At 42.9% G+C, this 22,249-nt stretch overlaps 1 protein-coding gene across 1 annotated transcript in view; it reads right to left on the reverse strand.

Moving 5' to 3' along the window:
• LOC138469226 (extracellular calcium-sensing receptor-like) overlaps positions 1-22,249 on the reverse strand; it is a 189,859-nt gene that overhangs the window by 77,109 nt on the left and 90,501 nt on the right. The window lies entirely within an intron of this gene.

Consider the following 22,249-nt stretch of genomic DNA (forward strand, 5'->3'; position numbering starts at 1 on the left):
TGCCCCCTTAAGGCAATTCATCATGTCCCGGCATCACCCATTCCCCAGTCATTCTCAGGCTGGCACTTTTCCTTGCACTTTTGTTCAACAAAACAAACTATGAGACAGAAAGGGCAAAGCCTACGTGTGACATGTTGTCATGCTCACTACACGATAGGCACATTTTGCTCTGCACCAATTTCTGATCTGGACCCATGTGTTCAAATGACTGCTCTGCCACAATGCCTCCCGCTGCCCCCACAAGACCATGTACAGGAATAAAAGTGGGATGAGTGTAAAGGTAAGATATCTTAAAAGATGAATGAATCTTAGCAACAATGACAACTCACTACTGACTGAGGCCTGTGATGTATAGACATGGGCCTCATTAACAGTTTTGTGGTAAATCGATGGCAAAACTGCCATTTCACCACTAAACTAATTTACTGTTACCACCACTTGGCCCAGTGACATTAGCATAGGCGTAGGAGTGGAGGTATAGTGGTGTAAATTCCCATATGTGGCCAGGTAAATCCACCAATTTATGAAGTTTAGGTGGGCAATTTACCTATTTACCTACAGCATTTATATGGAGGTAAATACTCCACTTTACCTCTAAACTCGAGCTGTGGCAGTGCAGGATTAGTGGCAATAATTTGTTTACCACCTAAAAAAAACACCAATAACTGAATTATTGCCACTTTTTTACCACACCACAATGTAAATGGATTTGTTAGCATACTCTGTTTTCTTTCCAGTCATGGTCAGTTTGGTATAGGAAAAAAGACAACCCTAAAAGTGAAAAAAAGCAGTCCCCTCACAATTAAAATAGAAATTGACAAAATGGATTGTACATGCTGAGGAACAAGCACACGGTAGATATACACATGAGGCATCTGGCTAGGTGCTGTTACAGGCACACAAGAGTGATTCTGGCAGCACTACAAGAATTACCAAGGCCACAAAGTAATGCAGACAGTGATGGAGTCAGAGGGAAGCTGTGACCATACCTCCACTGGCATCAACGAAGTGATGTATAGATTTAATCGGGCATATATTTTGAACGTGTCATCATGAAAGTGATTTTCAATCCAAGTACTGGCTTATTTAGGTTGTGCATCAGGAAAATACTTCATCCTGGTCCTGTGCCGGGTTAAACTGCTACCGGATTGACCGATGTGCAGTCCCCACCCACTGCCCCGTCAAGTCGCATTGCCCCTTTTGGCGGTCCTCTTGGACATCACGGAGCAAGCCTCACTGAGACACTCCACCTTCCCTTGCACAGAGCCCCTGCTCTGGCGCTCCAGCTCTGGAGTTTCAATGAGTGTCCTCATCCTTGGCACTTTGCAGCCTCCACAGCAAAGGTCTCCCGCCTTCCTTCAAGTAGAGTGGATGTTTGTGTTTTAAGAAAATTGCCCACGCTCGGCTTAGTGTCACCAATCCTCAATCAATTATAAGTCAATGATTGATTAGCATCTTTCAGAATAATACCTGTTAACAGCAATTCAGTATTGGTTTGTATGCATTCAGACTTTCAAACTGGCACGCGTTTCTCTCTGTTAGACTTCACAGCAGGCAGAGTGGCTTCACAATCGATTTGCGCGTTTCTTACTTCAATGAGTGATTTAGTGAAATCAAAATATCTGGATCCGAATAGTCCAATATTATTACGTCTAATGAGCTATCGAAGGTGACCAAATAAACCACTACACGTTATGGGGTCGAATGGTAAACATGACCAGTTATGGAGCAGGAGTACAGGCTCACAGCAGTGTTGAATCTTTGGCCTGTGCTGAAAATGCTTTCTTACGGAGGATAGTGAAGTTTGCCCAGTGTACACCGAGCTATATTCTGCCCACCGAGTTAGGTGTTCTACATATTATGGATATATCAGAAGCAAGGCGTTAGCTTTGTGGGGCTCGATGTTGCTGAATCCCTTAGCTGACTTAAAACGCAAACTGCTAACTGACTTACTTAACAATAGCATTGGGATGAGTATATTAATGCATGCAAAACCAGTCCATTACCCAGAAATAAGGAAGTGCGCCAAGTGCAACAAACATAGCTTCATTCACTTTATTAAAAGACAAGTGTTGCCCGGGAGTCAAGCAAGATACAAAAAAACTCAATAAGCCCACATCGGGCTGAGGATTATAAGGTGAAAAAGATTTTTATAGTTACAAAAAATAATATGTTTTATTTTTGAACATGATAATTGGCTACACTAATCAAAACTCCTTTGGGTCCCTATACAAAGGAGTCAACCATTGGCTAATACATTATCTATGACTCAACCCAGGTTCATCCCCCCAAGTATAGTCGTCATTACAATCACATCATTACCGCACAATTTGGTTGGTAGGCTCGCTGCATCCTGACAGTGATAATAATACTTCCCTGCCATTGGATGGCACCTATTAAGGTGGCCACGAATGTTGTAACTGTCCTAGACAGTACAATTTATTATTTGATTTACTGACCGGGAATAGAGAGACCAAACCCCCACTTTCCAGAACAAACAGATACTCCCATCCCATCTCATTTCTCATGCCAGAGCCCCATGTGTACCAGACAGCTTCCACAACCTATTTAGCAACTGTTGTCTTGAGACTCGTTGCCGACCCAGGTGCATAATGTTTTGATTGGGTCACGGGATGAATAACAGTCTTTATGATGCTCTGTCAGCTGGGGATGATTTCTTCTATTTTACTGTATTTAGTACAGGGTACTTTGGCACTAATTTGGCAATATTTCTTCTTGGGGCACCAGACACCTGCTGATCAAGGATTCTGTGTGTTTATTCAATCATCGTTTGGACAAGAAATAATGTCCACATATTTACTCTTCTGTCATAGGAATAGCATCTCTATGCAACTCCATCAAACTTTGGCTGTCTCATACTTTCAGGCAAGAATGGGGTTTGCATAAAGTTGGACAAATCTAAGCACTGTGGCGCGGCAGCTCTAAAATTACACATTGTGTAATTTCTAATGCAGCCTTTGCTGCAAAATGGCAGAACCTCTGCTCAAAGCTACATTATAGTTCATGAGGAATACTGTTTCTTTGTGTATGCATCTCTTAGAAATCTCAATTTATTCAGCACCCATTATTTCTGAGTGGTCTTCTCATTGTACACTGTAACATAACTCCCTCAATGTGGCACAACTAGCTATAGCGTTGCAGACTAATTCTATTATATGTGTGTTTATTTTTTTACAGACAAGACACTTGTCCCTATTCTACTTGTGTACATCACAAAGTTTATTACATAATAATCAACATTACAAAAAAAGAGATTTCTTGTTAAAATGAACTTACAATACAGAGTCTAAAAAATAATTCTTTATCAGTTACATCATTTAAAAAAAAAAAATAAGAACCCATAAAACCTCAAATTTCAGCATGTAAGACTCGTGTTATGATCCAATACAAAGAGGTAATAACGTGCTAACATTAACACCATCATTTAGCTGCAGGCAGTTTAAAAAGGCTACCACAGCCAACACCGTTGGCGTGATCCTACCAGCCAAACAATCATTCTGCTCATTTTTGCTACCATCAGGGGTTTGGATGTTATTACATTTTCTGAAATCTAGCGTGTGCTTCACTATTATTGCGGGGCACATAATTAACACATTATTTTAAATCCTCCTCTGAGTGAAGCAGACGACAATATCTGCAGTTAGAAGATTTTGCTGGGCAGTAACCATATATAATTATTATTTGCTTGCTATAATAATGATTCCAGCAGCATTTTAAAAAGGACCTCCTAGCTCTGATAAATGGATAAATACGTGGGTGCCATTCCATGCGTTTTATGATCCAAAGGCAGATGGTCAAATGATTTGTAGCCATGCAGTTTCTCCAACATGTTAATCCAATCACATTAATACAAAGTTATCTTTACATTTAATGGATTCGACAAGTCCTCAATCGACATTTCCATTTCCCTCAACAGGTTCACAGAATAGCTTGCCAATTCATTCAGAGCTTGCAATTTTGATCTCTGATCATGTTGGCCAAATCCGAGACTCAGAGACAGGATTGATAATATTCCTATACAGATTTAGCAGTCTCCAATTGGCTCTACTAGTTAGGGCATTAATGCCAATTTCATACTGGATTGCTGCCAGTGGAACTGAAGTCTGGATGTTGAGCACACCAAACCAGTAGATACCCTCCAATCTGGGTAAGGTTTCCACCACCAAAAGGAAATGGATCTCAAACCCATGTAAAATCTTTGGGATAATCTTCCCGTCCAAACACTTTAGAATGGGATTTAAAGAGAATGATTTTACAATAGTGCGGTAATGATTTTTGCCGCTACAATACTCCACAGCGCCTACAATTCTACCTATTCACGCTGATAGCTGACACATGGACTGATGCCTATACATATCAGCAAACGCTGCTGTTGTATCATTTTCGCCATTAAGGTACACGAGGTACCTATTCAGTATAAAATGGCCGCCCACTTTGTAAACCGGCATCTGCAGTGCCAATCCAGCCACCTAACTGTCGCCACCTCGTTCTGATTGGTTGCTCTGCCTTTCTTGTATTTGTATTTGTATTTGTATTTTATTTATTTGTATAGCGCAACCCAGGCCCGGAAGCCAACCTGGATTTCATTGCTTTTACCAAGACCTGGCTACATAATGCAGCAGGACCATAATTCATGCTGGCCATCCCAGACGGCTACACTATAATTAGGCAAGACCGAGAGTCTTCCCGTGGAGGCGGCATTGCCATCATATTCAAAACAAACCTGTCGCTAAGATTAGCCCCTATCCTAACCCTACAATCGTGTGAAGTACTTACTGTTAAACTCCCCATAAACAATACCGAATCACTCAATATACACCTAATTTACAGACCACCAGGACCACTTGGGACCTTTGAGGAGGATCTGCACAATATAGTATCCAACAAGGCCAAAACTAAGTCACAACTGCTGGTTCTAGGGGACTTTAACCCAGGATTTAATGAGCAAGCATTGCTAATACTCTAGACTCTCTAGGACTATCCCAAAAAGTCAACAGTCCCACTCACTCTAAAGGTAGAATACTAGATTGGGTTACCGACTCCAATTGTACAGCTGACATCGCCTCCATATCGCCATTACCTTGGACCGACCATGCACTGGTATCCTTCAATCTCCTAACCACCAGGCCATCTACCACAGCCCCACGTACAACACCATCCTGCCTTACCAGAAACAAAAAGAATATGACTACAAATAATATTATTCCAGCCGTCCTCCCAACTCTAAATGCTCTGTCGGACAACCTAGACCCCAGTGCACTAGTACACAAATATAATAGAATTATGCTTGACACTATGGACAAAATTGCCCCGCTTAAACCATGTACAAGTAAACCTAAGGCCCATTTAAACAAATGGTTCACGCCTGAACTTAAGACCTTACGCCTGACTAAGAGAAAAAGCGAATCAACTTGGAAATTATGCCCAACTGACGAGAATAAGGATAATTTAAATGCTATCTCTCGCCAGTACAAACATGAAGTGTGTCTGGCAAAACGAAACTCTTACAATGATCGCATTGCCAACTCCAACTCAAATATGAAGGAACTCTTCTCTATAGTGAAAGAACTTGAATCTCCCATTTCCACTCCTGATATCTGCACTAAGGACCTGACTTGGTGTGCAGATATCCAAGACGCACGAGGAAACAAAATAAACACTCTCCAAAAGAAAATCCGACTAAAAAAGACTTGCTTAACATCCCAAATCAGCCCCAGGCACTGCCCAATGATATCTCAAACGACCAAACTAACAAATTCACTTTCACCAAAACTTCCATAATAGAGGTAGAGAAAATCATACTCTCACTCAAACCCTCCAACTGCAAAGGGGACATCTGTCCAGCACAGATAATAAAAGACGCCGCCAGAGATTTATCTCCTTTTATCTCAAAACTGATTAATGCCTCATTCACTACTGGTAACATCCCGGCCAACCTAAAACAATCTTGGGTGCTCCCACTTCTCAAGAAACAGACATTAGACCCCCTGATCCCTACCAATTACCGCCCAATTACTACGGTACCATTTCTACTGAAGATTTTGGACAAAGTGGTGTACACACAAATTCAAAAACATCTTGAATCTCACAAGTTACTGGGAGTGAGACAATCGGGCGTCCGGCTATTACATGGAACGGAGACAGCCCTCATTGACTTAAAGACCCAAATAGATGAGCTGAGAGATCAAGGAAAGACAGCACTCCTCCTACTACTTGATCTCTCAGCGGCCTTCGACCTTGTGGACCACAAGGTCCTCTGTAGACATCTGGACTCTGCTGCTCAGTTTTCCACCCAGGCTATTAGATGGATAGAATCCTTCCTTAGCGAGAGAACAATGCAAGTTTTCTCCCCTTCAGCAGCAGCAGACCCTACACCAATTACATGTGGGGTCCCGCAGGGCTCCTGTGTCTCCCCTACCCTATACAGCATATTCACCAAACCCCTTTTTGATGATTTAGACAATCTAGGTATCACCTACACTAACTATGCGGATGATACACAGATTCTCCTCCCGCTTTCTGGGGCTCATGGCAAGGATTGGGAGTTGGTGAATAGGGTCTATCTCATCATTCAGGCGTGGATTGCACTGCATGGTCTATGCCTGAATGACGACAAGACAGAGCTGATCATCTTGGGCACACAGGCCAATATCAACAAATTAGGCCCAGACTATGCTGCATTCAGCATAGACGGTAATGTCATAAAGGTCTCTAGGGCAGTAAAAACGCGTGGCTTTTATCTTGATTCCACTATGTCATTCTCCAAACAGGTCAACTCACTAACCTCTACGACAGCCTATACCTGTAAACTAATAAGAGCAGGTAAACCATTCCTTTCCAATGCCAGTTGTATGATCCTGGCGAGAGCCCTAATACTATCCCGTCTCGACTACTGTATGCCCTTTACAGTGGGGCCAACAAAGCCATCACCCAAAGGCTCCAAATTTTACAAAATAATGCACTTAGAGCTGCACTCGATATAAATAAAAGAGAACATATCTCCTCTACTAGACGACAATATAAATGGCTTTCTACTGACGACAAAATCCATCTAAAAATGATCTCCCTGATGAATAAAGCTCTTAACAATGCGGCTCCTAGCTACCTGGCGGACAAAATAAAGAGAAAAACTTCTTACAGACTGACAAGATCGGTCAATTCGAACTGTCTGGTAGTACCAAGATTTAACCTTGCCAAAATCGGCAGTATTAGCTTCCCGGTAATAGCTGCTAAATTGTGGAATGCCTTGCCACACAACCTGAGAATAGACCAACCCTTCGTACACTTTAGAAGGAACTTTATCAACCACATTAATGCTAATAATCCGTAATTACTCAGATCCCTTTGACTCTCTAGTCTGATGGAACTCTGCAACTCTGCATCCTGTATATCTTATCCCTAAACAGCGCCCACACCGGCATCTATGTAAATTTGTAAATTGTATTTGATGAACCTCTGTATAATTTATGTATATTTTGTGATATTGTGTATTTCTGTAACATTTCTGTAACATTGTAAGTTTCGCATATTCTTTTGCTGCACCCGGTTACCCCTGGGTCTGGTGCGCATTACAAACAAACAAACAAACAAATCGGGCATCCAACCACACAGTTTGGTTTGCTAGTGCGGAGACCCGTGCACACCACCAAGCTCCAATTTCAGATGTGAGTGGTTTAGAGATGATAGGGAAGCAGAGGTATATAAAGCTGTCAACTCTTTCGGTGGATTCATCTTGGACCGACCATTTAAAAGTAGACATGTGCTTTTTAAAGTGCAATGCATAACTTTTAATTTACTGAAATCCATTTTATGGTAATGAGCATTTACAAAAGTGTTTAAAGCGGTTAAAAGTCATTTGAGGCCATCTCCGTACAATCAAATATTAAAAAGTCATCGACGTAGTTCAACCATGTGAATTTCAAGGTTTCAAGTTTAGGAGCGGCAAAAGCTGGGGCCGAAGGTAGTCTCCAATGTCGGACATATATGAATTAAAAAGATAGGGTGCAAGAACACAGCCTTGTCTAATACCCCTGTAAGCTGGTATGTTAGTGGACAGGCCACATTCAGCACTTAACCTAACCTCAAAAGCAGTTTGTTCATGGAGACCCATAATTAGCCACAGTAGTCCTTTGCAACTTTACCCAAAGTAAATTTGTATCTACCATATCAAAGGTGGCAGACAGGTCAATGGTGGCAATAAAGATAGCATTATATTTATTTCCCCAGGCAAGAGATTGGACACACTTCAATACTATGCCATTTAATGTGATATTCATTTGCACTCATCCAGACTGTGCCACCCATGACTCTAGATGACCAAGAATCAGAGTGGCAAAGACTTTACTGACTGCATCCAATATGGAAACTGATTGGTAATTTTTGCGGTTATAGCTTGGGCCCTTTTAATAAGTTGGAACTATGCGTGCCACCCGCCATAATTCTTGGAAGTGATGACATATCAAAATCTGCTCAAACAAAACAAATACAATAATCAACCACTTCCTTTTTGCACTTTTAAATAATGTATTTGATAATTTATTAGGGCTGGGTGCTTGCGAAGAATTGATCTTTGTGAGAATTCCCTCTACAATCTCCTGTTTCATAGAAATATGGATGAGGAGTTATCGAATTGCTATCTGAAAAATGTCAGTGAGACACCAGGTTCTTTCTCTGAAAAGACACCTGAGTAATGATATACCCGATCTAGCTCTGAGACAGGATTAGTTTGAACATTGGATTGTATAGTTACACCATTGTTAATAATCCTCCAAAATGCTGAGGAATGTTTGTTGTTCAGCACTGGCAAGTTATTCTCTGCGTCTCTTTGTTGCAGCAATATTCTATGGCTTCTTGACAAAATTTTATAGTAAAACTGAGCCTTCTTGATTTCAGTTAGATTTGCTGAGATACAACTCTTTTCTAACTTTTAGTGCTTTCATTCAGTTTCTCATATAGCATTTTGAATCACTGCTTGATAAAAAGCGTGGGTATGCTTATGCTTAGTCCTGCTTTTCATACAGGAATGACCCGGAATAGAGCCTAAAAATTCACATAAAAATGTTTCAAATGCATCAACTGAAAAGGTGTCTATTTTCCAATTTAAGGAGGAGTCATCTGTTAGGCAGAATTATATGCAGTACCCTTTGGGAACACCACACACAATTAAGACTACAAGTGACAGTACAAATTCACCTTTGGCACAAGCCTGTACTACACAGTAAAAGTGGTAGCGATGGCTGAGCAGCCAGACTTATCTCAAGAGCAAGTGAGCAGTATCAATAGTTACACAAAGGACAGCAATTACTATGATTCAAACAAACACTGACTCAAGGTTTCTGAGTAAAAGAATATACATATATTTACACATCAGTTGTATGCCATATCACTAAAGTAAAGCAGTTTAAAAATCACACTCTTAATACACCACAACACTCCCAATAGGTTCCAGACAAGTTAAGCTCACAAATGAAGTGGGAGCAAAATGGCACTCCAGAAGTTTAAAAGGGAGGGAAAGACAAAGTTAGGCAGAAATTGAACAGCACCAACAGGTAAGTAAGCAGGGCAATCTAGAAAGAGGAACTACAGTAATGGAATCAATCAAATCGAAAAGACTTAGGGCCAAAGTCAATAGGACAAAGGTCTTTTGCTCAAGATCACACAGCTCAGGGTAGTTCGCGGTTAAGTCTTTGCCAAGAGTTCCGGACGAAGTTGGTTGGCAGAAAAGTTTGTTTAAAGAGTAGAGAAGGACAAGCCCTCGGATTGGAGAAAGATTTCACACGCTTTCACCGCGGCTGAACGAAACGAACAACCGGATTTGCACAGTACCTTTAAATGGAGAAGAAGCTGTAGCTGAGGCGGATGTTCCTGGTAGTTCCTGCAGGCTCACGGTTGCTGAAGCGACTGTCAGACTGACATTAGGTAGGAAGACTGGAGGGACCTGCACTGCCCAGGGAAGAAACCAGCAGCAGAGCAAAGCAACAAATAAAAGGTGCGCTCCTTGAAACCCAAGCAGGGTCCAACCTTCCTGGCTATCCGGCCCACTGTAGCTCTGTACAGCGAATTCGACCAGAGGAGGGAGTCCTGGCTTGCAGTTTAAGTGAACTGGTTGGTCCCACCAGCTCAGGGGAAGAAGATTCCTGGAGGATCTTCTCTGTCATTGGAGTTAGAGGATTCGGACCTGCAGCAGGGTTTCACCGGGTGGTTCAGGCGTGGTAGGGGTCCACTTCCATCAGCTTTCGTTCCAGTGGCGACTCTGCCTTTCCAGACCCAGGGAACTGCTTTTTATGCAGTTTCCCCCCATTCACACAGCCTGGCTGTCAATCACACATCAGGGTGGCTGTCCCGCCTGTACAGTCACCACAGCCAATCAGTTCAGAGTGTGACATGGGTCTCCAAAGAGAACCTGTGCAGGGAGAACTAAACCCCTCCTTCACATCCTGTCCCCCCCAGACATACAGGCGCCTAAGGAGGGCTTCTGCGTAGAAGCCCGCGAAAAGACGGTGAACCAAGGAACCAAACCTTGTTTGGCACTCAGAGTAAAACATGAGAAAGACATTTTCAAAAAGAAATGGTGGATAAACCCAGCCGGAACCAAAATAAAACATATATTGTCTAGCGGGTTTAAGTTTGGGGCTACCAAGATAGCTTAAAGAAATACCAAGGTTATTTAAGATAACCGCGATTGGAAAAATAGGGTAGTTACCACTGTCACCAGCCAAGTCTTGATGAAAAGAGAGTGAAACAACACTCCAAGAGAAACAGACAAAAAGGGATAAGTATTAACCCTTTCCAGTACTCTATGTAAGATAGAGTGTACTGCGTCTGTGGTTTTGCAGAGGCTAATAAAGTGAATGGCAACTTTATATGTTCTGGGAGACAGTAGTCAATCCCAGAAAATGGAGTCTTCTGAGTTGGGAAGTCTAAAAGACAACCCTGTGTCACTGCACTGAAGGTGCTGTGTAACACACAGTAAACATATGATGCCTGTGGAGTAGGTGAGGCTCCACAGTCTATGAACACAAAAATGTTAAACAAACACAGAAAAACACATGTAGGAGTGGGAAAAAAGGCTCACACTCTTACCAGGTGAAAAAAAAAATCCTAGAAATCCAGCAAAGCTGCTGACGGACTCAGTAGGTAAGGGAAATTAGCCATTCTGGAGAATTTCCCCTAACATCATCCAATCAAAGAGCAACTACGTCATTGACCAGATTACTATTTTGAGGGTTCCACAAAATGTTGTTGCCAGCAGTTTTGACCAAAAGGTTGCGCGGTCCATCAAGGCTAGCACACTCGACCTCGAGTTCAATCTCCACAAGAAACATACAAAGGTTGCTTAAAATGGTAGGATGAATATGGCGCAAACAATTGAGTGTTGTTGTTCCACGTATAATTATGAGGAATATCGCATGGGACAGAACCATTAAACATTTTAAGCCCCAGACTATGGAGGCTCAAAACCATTTGGACCATTCCCCAGCCGCACATTAGAATAGCCCAACCTGGCAATTTCTGTTGTCTCTAGGTCAAAGACTATACAATGGGCATCAAGCTCACCCAATACTATAGGAAAACCACCTCTAACTCCAACGCACCAGCCATTTACGAAGGTGGTAAGTTTGTCCAAAGCTACATCTAACACTGTGTTCCCCTTGTGCAAATACACATTTTTTCATCTCTTCTTTCACCATAACATGAGACACTAAAATCCCTCAAGAGCCACTAATCCTAGACATTATTGTAATAAGCTGAGTAGAGCCCCCAAGAGATGACCCAGGCACCTTTTTGAGCTGCTTGGAAATGGGACACGTGGCCGTCAAACAAGGGTTTTTCTGTTAGCCAAATTTCTTGAAGACAGATTAAATGGCATATTTTAAGTAATTTTCCTAAGACACAGTTGGTAAACAGGTTACGGTCGCCCCTGGAATTTCAGGATACAAAAAGAAAGTGCATTCGGTTTTAGCCTGTGGTGGTTTAGGCAACAATTGGTCTCCCTTTCCAGATTGCAGAAAGGCACCTGTGACCCACACGAGTCATGATGCTGGTCCAAGTGAACAGTTACTGTCTGTCAAGCAAACCCCTCTCTGAAATGTTTCTATACAATCTGCTGTGTTAGTTTGTTCCTTGTATTCAGGCTTCATAAATAAAAGGAATAAAACCATTCATTAAGTGAGCTTCCTTATCTTATATTTACGTTCACGTTATGGGCACATGGCAGTGTGAAGGCATCACAAAGTAGACACAGGCAACAGAGTAAAGTGTGGGCTATAATCTTTTATTAAAATCACGATGAGGTGGGGATAAGGCCTACCTTGTCCTATACTAAGGTGGGATTTCTCTACTTAAATAAGGATATTCTCTGTCAGGAAGTCCAAAGTAAAGGTCTGTCTGTGTCCAAAACCTATATTTGCCTATACCGTGTAATGATGTCAGCTTCAAATGAATGTGTTCAAAGAAGTGTTCAAACAAAAGTTCAGAGCTTCTTCCAGCTCTTGGTTGGAAAGGGGTTCTCCCTTCCCCAGGATTCCAAATAGTTCAATATTAATTAAAAAAAGCGGTTCCCTTCTAGCTTTCAAGTCTAATTTTTTTCATGACAACATGATTCCTTGAGATTCTTCCCAGCTTTCAGGCTCTTGGCTCTTTCATCAAAATCATACATTTCAACTCTTTAAGTTCCCAATGCACAGGCTTTTCTGTATATTCAACCATAAACCTATAAATGCTTCCAGTGGCTTCTCCTGAGTGGGGTGTTTTTCGGTCTAGGAGCAGATTTCGGAACACGCCGTCCAACCATTACAGGTCACATTTTGAATTCTTTTACACAGTTGCATCATCACGGCTACAGCTCAAAAGTGGTATCATAGGTATATCCTGGCAGTCTTTTCCAACACTTGTCTTGCCACTATTCAGTTTTTGAAGTATCACAAACATTTCATAGTCTGCCACAACTTGTACAATTCCTCTTTTCCTTATGGCTTTAGTGCTTGCTTTTTCTCAACTTCAACACTTCACAGTTCATTATACTCATTACAAATTCTTGCTTTCTTCAGTTTATCTGATTCACAGTTCCTTTGTATCAGAGAACATGTCCCTCTACTTTCCATGCTGTGGCATTCACTCATTATCATTTTCTTTTGGTTGGTATTCAAAATACTTTTCATTCATATTCAAAATTATGTAATGGCACATTCCCAGTTTATGCTTCTGCTGGGAATTTGCACTTGGCTCAAGGGTTTCTCATTCACTTTCAACTTTACTGTTTCTGTGGTCTTTCCGCTGCCTTTTCAATTTGCTTTACAATTCGGCATTCAAAACCACTCGTTTCATGAAGTTCATCAATCTATACAACATTATATGTATCCAGCATCTGCGTTTTACCTTTCTGATGCGGCAATTACATTGCCACCGATTCTGCTTGCTCTCTCGCAAGCATTCTGACGTTCCTTCAGCCTGCGGCTCGCACCACATCAACCCCGAGTCACGCAGACTGACTTGACACACTGGGTGCACTGTCTTTGTTTGTCCGTCTCTGCTCTGTTCGATTCTTCGTGGTTGCTGCTCCCAGCTCGGCAGGCCCCTGTTCTCAGTTCGCCAACACCTCAGGCTGTTGGAGGGGGAGTCCACTTGACTCTTGGTGGTTGGCAGCCTGTCATCGGAGACATTCCAACAATGCCAGATGGCCCCCAGCCACAGTCTGCTTCTGCTGAAAAGACTATGCAGCTCCACGGTGCCTCAGATTCCTGTCTCCCAGCTCCTTCCTCCGTTTGATCCATCTGCAAGAAATCCACAGGAGTTCCTGTTCGCTCCATTAGCCTCACCTAAGCTGACTATTTATACCACCCATTTAGTTTCAGTTGCAGGCCATTCATGTTGTTTACACAACGGTCTTGGTACTCTGCATCCCTCTACCTTGTCCCAGTGCCAGCGTGGTGTTGAAACTAATAAAGAATGAATGTCTGTTCCTGTGTGGTCTCTTCCACATCTCAGTACTATAATGGTACATTTGGGGAGATCATTTTCTAGCATAAAAGGGAAGGGATTGGAAATACCCCTTAAATGTCTGGGGGACGATTGATTCTTGATGAAAGGGAAATGAGGGATACTGTGTCTCACCCAAGGGTGCCTCACCACCCCTCCCCAAGTTTCCTCCTCCCAGGTGATCCTCCCTTGCATATCCACACCCAGGGTCAGGATGCAAAAGTGATGGCCTTTCCCTGGTCAACTGGGGGGAGGATATTTTGGGGAAAGAAGCAAGGAGGCCCTCAGATTCCTCACAGGGGGTGGTGCATGATGTGATATTTGCCACATTTGCACCATTATATTCCCCCCTCTGGTTAGTTTAATAACCAATACACCTGCAGCCATTATTTTTATAATAAGAACCTTTTGGGATACATGTCCTACATGTGATGCTGGAAATGTATCGGAGGGACAGGGCCTCCGTATCCTTGTCCTTTATTGCCTTTTTTTGTGTGTTCTGTCATATTTTCCGTGCGGGAGTTCATGTGGGACTCCTGGCGGTGCAGATCTCTCTCTTTTGGTTTGGTGAACAGACCCGTGGGATACCCTTATGGCACCCATGGGTGGGGGTACAACCCTGTGCCCCTAGTGTATGTTTCTGGGCACCTGTGGGTGGCCCGCAGAGCAGGGTATGTGCTGGTGGCAGCTGCATGCTGAATTTGACAGGTGCGCTGAGTATCCTCCATTTTGGGATACCCAGGCCCTGCCATTGGAATCAGTTGATTCCTGATGGAAAACAAGATGGCCCCTGTGGCCTCTTGCTTTCTATTACCTATTACCTTGTTTTCCCAAAGTCCTGGGAAGCCCTGACTCTGTCCCTTCCCTCTGACTGGCTGTTGGGTGGAAGTTCCATATATGGTGTTGTTGTGAAGTCCAGTCCAGACTGACTGGAGCCTTCTCAGTGACTGTATGTTGTGGGTACACCCTGTGAGTGGGACCTGGGTGAATGGGGTGTGTGACCAATATGCACTTCTTCTTGAGGCTGTCTAGTTTCTGGTATGAGAGAAAAAGACTGAGACAGCCCTGCCCGAAACTGGCCTGAATGCAGTGTGCAGTGTTGAATGGCTGAGTACTTGCCCCAATCCACCTTCCTTGTTGTGAGTGTCTGAGAGGGAGGAGGATGGCCTGAATGCACTGTGTGCCTGATTGGCTGACTGACTGCATGAATGCCCTTCTGTATGATTGGCTGCTGAGAGTGACCCAGCAGTGTGGATGAGAGACAAGATAGTATATCTGTGGACCTCTCACTACTGGAAATTGGTCAGAACCATTCCGAAGCTGTGTCTACACTTGAAGAGTAACTGGAACTGCTGATCCTCGACGCCCAGCTGGAAGACGAAGACTTGCTGTTGCATTTGCTTCGACCTGATCTGAAAGCTGCCGAACTCGTAGAAGACTGATACGAGAGAGGACCTGGTAAGGCGCCCTCTTCCCGTGCTCCTAGGGACCATCGAGCACCGCTAACCTTCGCCGAAGCTCCCTGGAAGTCAGACCCTCGAAAGGCTGCCGACCTGAGACGGGACCGCTGAGGAGAACGAAGCAAAGCACCCGGACTTTGCCGCGGTCGAAGTCTATTGCTGTCGACCAGGGTTCGCAGGTTTGTGTAACCGCTGGAGGCCCGTTGAAGTTGTGTTGCTCAGCCGTGGGGACCGCTTGACGCCGTGCCGCTGACGACCGGTGCCGCCTGCTCCTCAGCCTAAGAAAATTTGAATCCAAGGACTCCCTTGTCCGCAACGTCGACCGCTTTGTCCCTTGGAGAAAGTAGAGCACCAACAACGCGCCGAGGACAATCCGCTGGTGGGTTTCCTGCCACCTGAAGGCCACAAAGACTTCGGTGACTCGACGTCCTCGTTGGGCCACAGCTCTTCTGAAACTCTTGGCGGTCCTGAACAATCTATCGCCGAGGTGCCCCACACACCTCATCCTCGCAAGACGTCGCTGACGAGCACCGACTGGATCGACATCGGGGTCTCGGCACCCTTGAACTTCTCATCGCCGCCGTCGACGACAAGTTCACCATCTTTGATGCCTCTCGACGATCCGTGGCTCCTGCTTTAAAGGGAGACACTCAAGAAGGATCGTTCGACGCGTCTTCAAAGAACTCTACTCCACCAGGTACATTGGGGGGGTAAAACATTATGGGAAGAAATAAGGCTATTGAACAATATATGGACTGGGCTTGTGCTATATATCTTTATTTTACAGGTTGCCCAGGTGGGGGGATCTCCACACAGAACTGTTTCTATCGGTAGAGGCCAGCATTCTGCCTACTGTTTCAACCATCTTACGTTCCTTCCTATCTCTATTGCTGGTTCCCTCGTTATTGATCTGTGTGACATTTTAACCGTACAGTTGATGCACTTTAATGAGATTTGATAACATTGGTGGTACCACTTTAGAATTGTATATTTATCATTGTTGATTTCCGAGTACAAAGTGCGTTATTGTGATTGTGTACATACCTTTGAATATTAATTATATGAAGACTGTGTTTTCAGTTATACAGTGTGTGGACATTCCTTTGTGGGGGTTCGGGGACTACACTGTACTTAAGAACCAGCCTGCATCACCTCCTGAGAAGCTAGGCCTTGATTGCTCGACTACGTTACCAATAATAGAGAATCTTGGCTGGGGTCCTCTGTACCTCTCCTCTACCATATCGAGAGCGGAAGTACAGACACCCCCCTACAGTCTTCACACTACACACTCCCTTTAGGCTTCCTCTACGGGCTGTATATTCCTCTGTGTGACATGTCATAAAACAACATTCTCCATCTGCATCACATTCTAACTAGTGTTGGCTATTATTTTCAGAGTCTGGGGCAGGGGTAAAATGCATGCCTGGGGGCCAATGGGTCTGCCAATTGCAACCATACATATTTCTTTCTCCCATTCCACTGGTCTGTTTTTGTATGAGCATGTATCGAGAGGACAGAGGCATCATATTATCCTAATGTAAGTGACAACATTTGCACTTCTGCTTTCTTCTTCCTTACCCCCTTTAAATACCGTAAAACCACTTGCAGAATTCAGAGGCTTACGAGTAAGACAATAAGAATGGAAACCAGTACTTCATCAACAACTGGTCCACTCTCCTCCTCCATGGTAGTGTGCAAAGTGTGCACGGCAGCAATAACATCTGTTAGGCGGCCGTTTTGTGCATCGTTTGTTGGACGAATTTTCAGTAGCTTTGTTCCAATTTTGCACATACACCTCCTTCCATAGTGGTAGGGAGTTGAAGGGCAAGCTCATTTTGGAGAGTGGTTAATCTGACATCCCTAAACTCTTCTTTTATTTAATTAAGCCCTTTCTATGTAGTATCAGAAAGCTGGAGCTGCTCACACCTGGTAATCTGTTCCCATTTAGCATTCATTGCTGCTTGAATTCCAGGTGCTAAAAGCGATGAGAAAAAGACAGCGACCTTGCTGAAAAGCCTATACTTTGTAGGGATTACCGCCAAACTGTCAGAAGAGGATTGTGAAAAGTAATGTTCTCTCGTACTCCTTTGCAATGTCAAAGAGCTACTACTTGTTGTGCAATAGTTCACATCAGTTAAGGAAGGGTGATCTGCAATTGAAACAACGTGGCTTTGTGTAACCATCAATGCTGGGGAATGAAGAGTTGTTAACGTGCAAGAGCCACTCCGCTTTGGTGGGAGCTGCGTATAGGCCTGGGTGCCGCAGGACCAATAATGTTCCATGAGGGATGCTGTCTCAACTTAAAGACTACCCTACTGATGAGGTTCAACCAGACCAAAACACGTGTCTGGGGTTGCTGTTGGTACTCTTGGTCAGAGGAGAATTGCCTAGCATTTCGGTGCTGGACTGCCCCAGGGCAGGACAAAGACTGATATGTTTGGGATATTTCTTCTCTGTGAAAGATAGTGAGCTAAAGACTCTGGGTAAGGCTCTTGTAACCAGGACTCATGTCTGGCAGAGAGTCTCCCAGGACCCCCCTTGTTATCTTCAACTTAAAGACTGGCATGCCCATTATTCTTTTACACTCAGTATTCATTCCCACTTTGATCTGTTATATTTGAAATATAAAGAAGGGTGTATGAGGCGTTTAATGCTAATCAGTTCTTTTTTGCATTTCTCCAGTTCAACAATTTTGCATATTGTCTCCAGTCTGCTGGACATATTTTGTTCAAGTGTGCAACCAATTATTTTGCTAATCCAACCATTGTCTTTGTTCTGCATCCAGTTATCCCTTCATGCCATTTCTCTCTATACAATACATGCCTATTATGTGCAGCTGTGGTCTCTGTGTGCACCAAGGCAGTACTTTCCTTGTGCACCTGGGGCTGTTTTCTCTCAACTGTTCCGCACTTTCCACTCCCACCCTTCCATTCACTTTCCCTTTTCCCTTTTTCATGCACCTGCTCTTTCTTAAATGTCACTGGGCCTAGTAAGATCGCTGTTTTCTTTTTTTTGTTCTCCCTTGTTCCCCTCCCTTTTTGCCTGGTTGCGCTCCGAAACACTTGTGTACGAGCGCAATATAAATAAAATATCATTTCATTTTCATTTTTTTAATTAAAAGTAAATGTAACTTCCCCCTTTGTGGACACTCCAGTGTATAAAGCATTCCAATTTCCTTTGATCCTGATATATCTGCCATTTTCTCCAATTTTATAAAGTCATCAACAAAAACTGAATTTTCTTCCCATTTTGCATGTGCCAAATGTCCCTGGAATAACCCTCTTGTCTTGCATAGGGCAGGATTAACTAGACAGTGTGCCATCTCAGGTTTTACTTCATGTGGTGTAGACAGTCTGGGGGCGCCTGTGGCATGGGCGATGAGAGAGCACGTATTGCAGGTTTCATTTGATCTCTCTCCCCATTACCTGCATATGGCCATACCACATATTTTCAATCTCATTAGAGGATCCATCATGTGTACCTCGGTCAAATCTTTCAGGGTCACAGACCTCTCTCCTTGTCCTGGTCATACTCCCAGTTTTGTTTTCACATATTTTTAAATCATTAATCCCTTGTTGTTTCACCAACTATTTATATATTTCATCCCAAAAAAGAAAGAGAGAAAAAAAAATTATGAATGCTATGCAAGGCACACATTCCATTAATCGTTTGCATCTCCTGTGCTGTGTAATAAAAAGTTCTGAGTCCCTGTTAATAAGTGGACGCACATAGTTTGAAACAGTTATATTATATCTCATGATACTTCTCTTTAGTTGCCCTTCTTGTCTTCGGAAAGGGGGACCCTGCTCTTGTCTTTCTTGACATCAGAACGATGGACCCCTCACTTATGACCCTGAAGTTTCTCTGCAGTCAGTGTGGCATATTTGATGACAAATGGATCAACAAACCTAGGATGATTCCACTTCCTTACAACATTTTTAATCAACACCCAGTTCCCTGGATAAAGCTTTGGTAGGGGTAGCAGAACTTATGTTCCTGGTGGTGTTTCCTCTTCTCCGGTAGCTTCTGCCGGTCGTTGTTGTTGAGGTGTTATCTGGTTTGAGATGAACTTAAGAGAATTGGTTATAGCCCTAAAATATTCATGAAATTCATTGCCTAAAACGGGTGCTGCATTTTCAGCATTTAAACACTCATGTGCAGGTGTTAGTGGATCATGCATTCTTCTGCCAGTCATAACTTCATTTGGCATGAGTTGCGTGTCAGAGCTTGGTTGATTCTTCAGTGCGAAGAGGGCAATTGGCAAGCAGTGCAGACAGTTTTTTATTATGGGTGATGCACAGTTTCCCATGGTGCTCTTTAATCAGACCATTGAGGCATTCAATAATATCTGTTGGCTTGTGGGTGATAAACTGAACATAGTTTGTGTATTATGTCCGCTATAGATCTTTGAATAAATCATTAAAATAGTGCTGGTCGTTATCTGATTGGAGGACTTCACAGAAACCCCAGGGGGGAATATCTTGTGTATGCGGAATTCTGCTGCTGATTTTGCATCACAATGAGCACAAGGACCTGCTTCAAGCCAATGGGAGTAGTGGCAGACCATAACGATCATATAGCGATATATCTTACACCTATTTCCCATATCGACATCGTCGATATGCAAATGGCGAAAGGGCCTAGATGGGCGAGGCACTGTTGCTGTCACTGTTTTTAGTGTGTGTCCTGCAGTATATTGTTAAGATACTACACAATTTGTTATGAATTTGGACACCCACTCCTTTAAATTAGGAACAAACCACTCGTCTTTTAAATCTACTGTTACATATTCCTTTGATGTGTGTGTAGGATAGTGCAGCTTCTCAAGGGCAACTGTCAGTAGCTCCAGTGGCATAATTGGTTTCCCTGTAATGCTCTGGCTCCATAGTGGGTCAGTGGGTGACAAAACACACCCTCCCCTAGTCCACGGCTCCTGCTCATGTTGGGGCATGCATCCCTACAACTCTATAATTTGTATTAGAGGTAGGGCATGATTCTGTTATCTGTACTTGCTTTTGGCTTACAATTGTTACCATTTCCAATATCTCAGGCATGCAGGATGCTTCTTGTACCACAGAATCTGCTACACTATTGTGCTATTATGTCTGTTCCATTAGTGTGGGTGGCACATTTTGCCACTGCGACTGCTGCAGGGCCCGACAATTCTTAAATTAATCTGGATAATAATTGAGCATGTTGTACTGGCGTACTGCAAGATTTTTTACAACCTCTCCTTATCCATCATGGCTGCCCCAAATGTGTTGTCGCGTTGACTGTGCAGAATTGTAATAAATTGTTACAGGGGTATCTCAATACATTTCTAATGCCAAAATCTGAGCTATTAATTCTGCCGTGTGTGGCGAATAAAGTGCTGGAAATCTTTTTTTAGCCACTGTTCCAAACTCCCCATCTTCCCATTTTACCACTGTTGCTCCTGTGTGCCTTAATACAGTATTCTGTTTTATTGTTGATAAAATATCTCTCCTCCCGTAAACGCATGTTCCTCAACATGTGGTAAATCATCATAGACATCGGTATATGTTGAAAAGCCATGCACAGAACCTCCCTTCTCCACAGGTTATGCAAGAAAAGTAGCTAAGTTGACAATGCACCATCTCACAATTTGAATGGAGGACAGAATTACCTCAAAGCCTGTGAGCATGGATTTTGATTTTTGCAAAATTGCAAACAGTGCATGCTCTACATCAAGAGTCACTTAGCAAACCATAGTTAGTGTTCATGATTTTTTGATTTTTCAGTTGCAAAGGCAGCTGCTGCCAATAATTGTTTGCATGGGAAATGTCCTTGCTTTACTGGGTCTAAATGACCACTGTAAAATGACATATTTGTGTGCCCCTTTTTAGTTACCTGAGTGAGGACAGCTGTCATCATGTAACCATTAGAATGGGAGAACAACAAAAACATTTGTTTGTAATCTGGCGTTGCTAGCACTGTGGTGATGCTAATCGCATGTTTCAGTACACTGAATGCTTCTGTCATCTCTACTGACCAGACAATAACTTTTCCCTCCTTTTGTGCTTCTTTTAATCCTTGTAGAATGGGCCTAGTTTATGAGGCGCAATCTAATATCCATAATCAGCAATAATTGCAAAGCCATAGGAACTGTTGTATTTCTTTTACTGTAGCCGGTTGTGTTGTGTTGTGTATTGCATCTGCTCTCTCTGCTGTCACTCTTCTTCTTTCTGATGATATAATTTGGCCCAAATATATCACTACTTTTTGACAATATTGCAGTTTGTCTTTATCTACTGTGTACCCCTTCTCCGCTAATAGTTTCAGGAGCATCACCAAATATTTCCTGCATTCATCTTCTGTGGTGCAGCACACCAAGATGTCATTATTATATTGTATCACTTCACTATGTGTCTGTACATTCCCTAGCTCCATGTGTATCACTCTGTTAAACACACTGGGTGATTCATAGTATCCCTGAGTCATTGGCCGCCGTAAGTAAACACAGGAAAATATTGGAATTGAAAAGAAAGCATTTTTGAGATCTTTATTTATTTATTTGTTTATTGTGCAATAGCCAAAATTTGACTTTTAACACATTCCAACATACAGTACACCACATTTCAACACATTTTTGAGATCTATTACTGTAAAATACATTGCACTTGTTGGGATGTTGCATAACACTGTTGCTAGATTTGGAACTATTGGAACTATTGGGAATTCAGCTATATTATTTAGAGGGCACACATCTTGCATTAATCTACAATCCGTTTTCCTTTTTCACAGGATACACAACCATGTTGCATGGGGAGTCT

Source organism: Ambystoma mexicanum, chromosome 1p (genome assembly GCF_040938575.1).
Source record: "Ambystoma mexicanum isolate Mex_15411 chromosome 1p, UKY_AmexF1_1, whole genome shotgun sequence".
Lineage (NCBI taxonomy): Eukaryota > Metazoa > Chordata > Amphibia > Caudata > Ambystomatidae > Ambystoma > Ambystoma mexicanum.